This window comes from Sciurus vulgaris (genome assembly GCF_902686455.1).
Source record: "Sciurus vulgaris genome assembly, chromosome: 7".
Lineage (NCBI taxonomy): Eukaryota > Metazoa > Chordata > Mammalia > Rodentia > Sciuridae > Sciurus > Sciurus vulgaris.
The window spans coordinates 116,209,977-116,214,878 of NC_136467.1; the positions used below are offsets into that span (position 1 = coordinate 116,209,977).

General features: G+C 55.1%; 1 long non-coding RNA gene across 1 annotated transcript; it reads left to right on the top strand.

Moving 5' to 3' along the window:
* The first annotated feature begins 746 nt into the window (after positions 1-746).
* LOC306665662 lies at positions 747-3,537 on the top strand. Its single transcript, XR_013765105.1, has 3 exons — positions 747-878; positions 1,903-2,029; positions 2,113-3,537. It is a non-coding gene; the product is annotated as an uncharacterized lncRNA (long non-coding RNA).
* Positions 3,538-4,902: the final 1,365 nt, after the last annotated feature.

A 4,902-nucleotide genomic window follows, 5' to 3' on the forward strand; every position in this document is an offset into this window, starting at 1 on the left:
GTGGCGTCTCTCCCCCGGGACGCGTTGCTCTCTCATGCAGCATGTCATCCCTTCGTTACTATTCTAATCCTCATTACCGAAACGTCCTCGCACTCAAACGCAACAACCACGCAGCCTGGCTGTTACACAGCCCCGTGGGGAGACAGGCCATGTTTGTGAGCTGCCGGAGAGAGCAGTCAGAGCGGGGAGAGCTGACGCCTCCTGCAGCTGGGGGGGGGGGGGGGGCGCTGCGGGTGTCAACGATTGCTTCCCTCTGTCCTGTTATCAGCCCTACCAAGGAGGATAATTGTTTGCTCTAGTGTGTGCCTGCCACCCACAGATCCACTGGGACCTCAGAGCCCAGCCCCGCCCTCCCCCTCCTCCATCTTCTCAGTCAGCCACCTGCAAGAGTGCCGGGCACACAGTAGGTGCTGCATAAATGCCATTTGAAAGTAGAGCAGGATAGAAACCAAAGCAAATGCAGGGTTCATGGGGCAGAAGCATGGCTGGAGGGTGGGAAACAGGAGGTGGGAAGGGTGAGAGGAGATCAAAAGGCTCCCCCACTCCTGCCCCAAACAGCTAGTCCTTGACCCACCATTATAGGCTCAGCCCTTGGGCCAAGCCTGTCTCCTTTCCCAAGGCTCTCTTGTAAAAGGCAAATGTATCCCTGTGAAATACAAGTACTTGGTGACCAACAGCGTGGTGGTGAATGACCTTGGCCCAGTCTTTGAACTTTGCTGGGCCCCAGTGCCCTGGTCTGTCCTGTGGGGATATGATTCTGGCCTTCTTCGGGCTGTGGACAGGGTGACTGAGTGACTCTTCCCACTGCACCCAGCACTGCACCCAGCTGGCAGGGACTTCTCCTTGGCACATGGCAGGCTGGTCACCCTGTGAAGCAGGTAGGCAAGCCACTGGGGCAGGACGGAATGAAGGCGAGCTGCTTGGCTAATCGATTTCCCAGGGCCGGCAGGCCTCAGCCTTGCTGAAGAGACTGGTGGGCCCGGGTTGGGGCCTGAGGGATTTGGAGACTCTGGCAGCTGGATGGGCTCAGGCCCCTCTGACAGATCTCTGCAAGCTGAGGCACAGGGCCAGCATCTGTGGAGAGGGTGCCTGGGAGGGGGAAGCGGGAAGGTGAGAAAGCAGGGACCGGCAGGTTTACTTCCGGCCCCGTGAGAGGAGCACAGGGGAGACAAGTAGAGAACAGAGCCCTCAAAGTTTCCAGCACATTCCTGCTAAAATTAGCCCCATCTTGCGTACGCGGCTCTATATTTAAACTCGAGGCCTGTCAGAGGCACTGAGCTGGGCCACCAGCACACGCCAGCGGGTTGGGGCCCCATGTGATGCAGAGCTGCTGGGGCGTCCCTGGGCATGAGCAGGCTGCTCACCCACACCTGTCAGTGCAGAATCGCATGGGATGCATGAGCAATGTGTGAGGCCTCCTACTTCCTGTCCCAGTCTTTGGGTCAGAACCCTGGCAGGACAGACAGACACACAGGCATAAGGTAGCCACAGGCGGAAGGGATGGGGGCAGACAGGTGGAAAGACCACTCTGGGGAAACAAAATGAGGAGAAAGAAGCCAGAGAGGGGGGAAGGGGCAAGGGCAGAATGGTATCTGGAAAGTTCGACAGAAGGAGGCAGACAGCGCTCCCCAGGCACTGTGAGGGGCAGGTGGTCCGGTGGTTATGCCCCTGTCCAGAGGTGGTGGGCAGGGTCTCCAGGGGAGCTCAGCCTCCCAGAGGAGCTTGGTCCTCCCCACCCCCACCGTGCACCTCTGCTGTGAGGGTGGGGGAGCCCAAGCTGGTCCCCTCCTTCTGCCTGCTGCCCGCCCTCTCTAGGGAGGGCGCCGGCTGATAAGAAGCGACTTTTACCTGAGGCCTGGAACATTAACTTTGACACTGAAAAGGGGATATTTTATTACCCAGGAATATTTCTGCATCTCTTCAGACACCTTCTCACGTGGTCCCACCATGAGCTGCCAGTCTCTCCAGAGGATGCAAACGGCTGTCTGTTCAACCCTGCTGCACCAGCCCTAAACATGCCTCGAGGAGGGTATTCTATTTTATTTTGGGTGCCAGGGATTGAACCAAGAGTGCTTAACCACTGAGCTCTTTTTATTTTTCATTTTGAGACAGGTTCTTGCTCAGTTGCTGAGGCTGGCTCTGAACTTGTGATCCTCCTGCCTCAGCCTCCAGAGTTGCTAGGATTATAGGCGTGCGCCACTGTGCCCAGCAAGGGGGTATTTTGTACGGGGTGAGTGTCTCTCCTGAATGGCTGACCTTCCCCTGCTTGCCCTGCTGTTCTGGGTGTGCACACCTGCACACGTGTGTGCCTGTGTTGTGCTTGTGTGTGCAGGTGTGCATGCTGGGGACAGGTGAGGTAGTCTATGAGGTCCCCCAACAGGCCCTTCCTGTGGCAACTCTGCTCTGGTCGCCAACCTGCAAACAGCCTCAGAAATCAGGGGTCCACACCTCTCAGACTATGGATGGGCCAACCGAGACTCACAGGGGGGGTGCGATTAGCCCAGGGTCACTACTAACGTGGGTCTGAATTCTGGTTCCAAACTTGCCATGTGTGTCTCTCCTTTGGAGCTAAGTTCCTATCATCCTTAGTATGCTCTGGTCTTTTCTGTCTGAGGCCTGGCTCTGACTTTCCAGGTAAGGTAACCTACTGTCCTGGTTTTCCTCTGACTGTCCTGGTATGAGCACTAGTAATCCCACATCCAAGCTGGGATGGTCGGTCACCCTGTTTCCAGGTTTACAACAATTTCCCCTTTTTTCTGTCTGTCAGAAATAGTTGGCAGCTTCCTCCACAGACTCAGCTCCCTTTTCCCACTCATACTAACTCTGAGGATGACACTGTTGTACCCATTTGACAGGTGATAAAAGTGAGGTGCAGGGAGGTCACATGGCATGTCCTGCTGAGGCAAGAGCCAGGATTTGAACCTGAATGCCCCATTCCTGAGGGACTCTCAGCCACAGGGCATCCCACCCTCGAGCCCTGCATGCCTAATACACAAGGCCGTCTCCTCCTTCAGCCAAACTCAACCAAGCAAAGTCCCATGTCTCCTGAACCCCAGTGCCTGGCGTCGCGCCTGGGATGTGAAACACACTGAGCTGGTGCCTGGCCTGGCCTCCCCTGCTTCCTTCTCACACCCCAGGCCATTGTCCATAGGGCAGCAGGCCTTCCCAGCCCTCTTCCTCGCTCCCGTTTGGCGTCTTCTTGGCCCCTTAGCCCTGTTTTTCAATCTCGAAAGCAGCTACTTTCTCATGAGCCAGCAAAGTTCAGAAGAAATCCACGCACATGTTCTGAGAGTTTCCAGACTTGGTCTTTGGCCCGAGGCCACCTCAGCCCCGCCCTCCGCGCAGACCCAAGATGGAAGCACCCCAGACTGGACTCAGCAGCTGGGCCCCGAGGGCGGCCTCTGGCTTCTGGGGCCTCCGCGGCAGCCACCACTCCTGTGCAGATGTAATCCCCACGTAGGGGACGGGTGGTACGACTCTTGCGGTTTACTCTGTATCCAGAAACCCTTAGTGAAATTACAGCTTTAATTCAATACAGCTGGCTGTACGTTATATTCCGTATAATTATCGTGTTATTATTATTATCACTTAGACAAAAGTTCAAACAAAGTTTATTGTAAATACCGTTTGACAGAAATAACTGGAAGAGCGGAGGGCTATTGGCTTGCCTGAGTGACAGAGGGGAGCGGCCACTGCTGCTCCATGGGAGACCAGAGAAGGGGTCTCCTGGGGGTCCAGGTGGCAACCGGGCAGCAAGTGCTCTGAGTTGGGTGGGGCGAGGCAGCCCTGCCACCTTGGGCAAGTCCCCTCCCACCTCCAGGCCTCAGTTCCCTCCTCTGGGGAGGAGAGGGGCTTCTTTAGGCTACGAATATTGACTGAGACCTACTATGTGATGGCCCAGTTCTAGGCCTTGGAACGCAGTGGTCGACCAAGCAGACAAAAGTTCTGTCTTCATGGAGCTTTTATGTTCCAGTGCGAAGAAGGAAAGCAACCAAGAAATGCACAAATAAGTGTGTGTCGTATGTCAGGTAGCAATGAGCAACCTGAGGAAACTGAGTGGGATCAGGGAGGTCAAAGGATTTTGGAGCAACTGGTGGTTTCAGGAAAGACCCTCCAAAGGGGTACACTGGAGTAGGGGCTGGATAAAGTGAAGGAGTGATCTGTGAGAAAACAAAGGGGAAACACTCCCAGCAGAGGAAGCAGCAAGTGCAAAGGCCCCGAGGCAGGAGCCTAGTTGACATGTTAGAGGAATAATGAGGTTAGCGTGCTCAGAGAAGAGGAAGGGAAGAGAACAGGGGTAGGAGATGAGGTCAGAGGGAGAGCAGGGCACAGAGGGTAAGGCCATGATCTGATTAGATTAGACTCAAACTAGGATCTTCAAAGTTCCTTCTAACTCTGACTCTCCCTGACTCTAAGGCCCTCTGCTGTGGAACAAACCACACAAAATTTGGTGGCTTAAAACAAGTTTAGAATCTCTTCCATTTCTGTGGGTGACTGGGCTCAGCTGAGCGGTTCTTGCTTAGGGTCTCTCATGTGGCCCACATGGCCACTGGGCCTGGAGTCACCTGAAAGTAGGCAAAGGTGCGATGTCCCCACTGTCCACTTCCCTCCTGTGACCAGCATCTCAGTGGGGGTGGAGGCAACAGCTGGGCTCCTGGTCAGGTGCCTCTTTTACTCTTTCCTTTTCGTCCCTCTCCATGGCTGGCTTGGGCTACCTCACCATGTGGTGGGCTGAGGGTAGTGGGTCACTTAGTGGTGCCTGACAATGACACATCAGGAGGCCCATGCAGAAATTGCAAGGTTTTTTTCTGGCCTAGTCTGGGAAGTCACACAATGTCACTTTTGCCACATGATCACAGGTCATCCCAGATTTAACATGAGAGAGGCCAGTTCTACACAGGG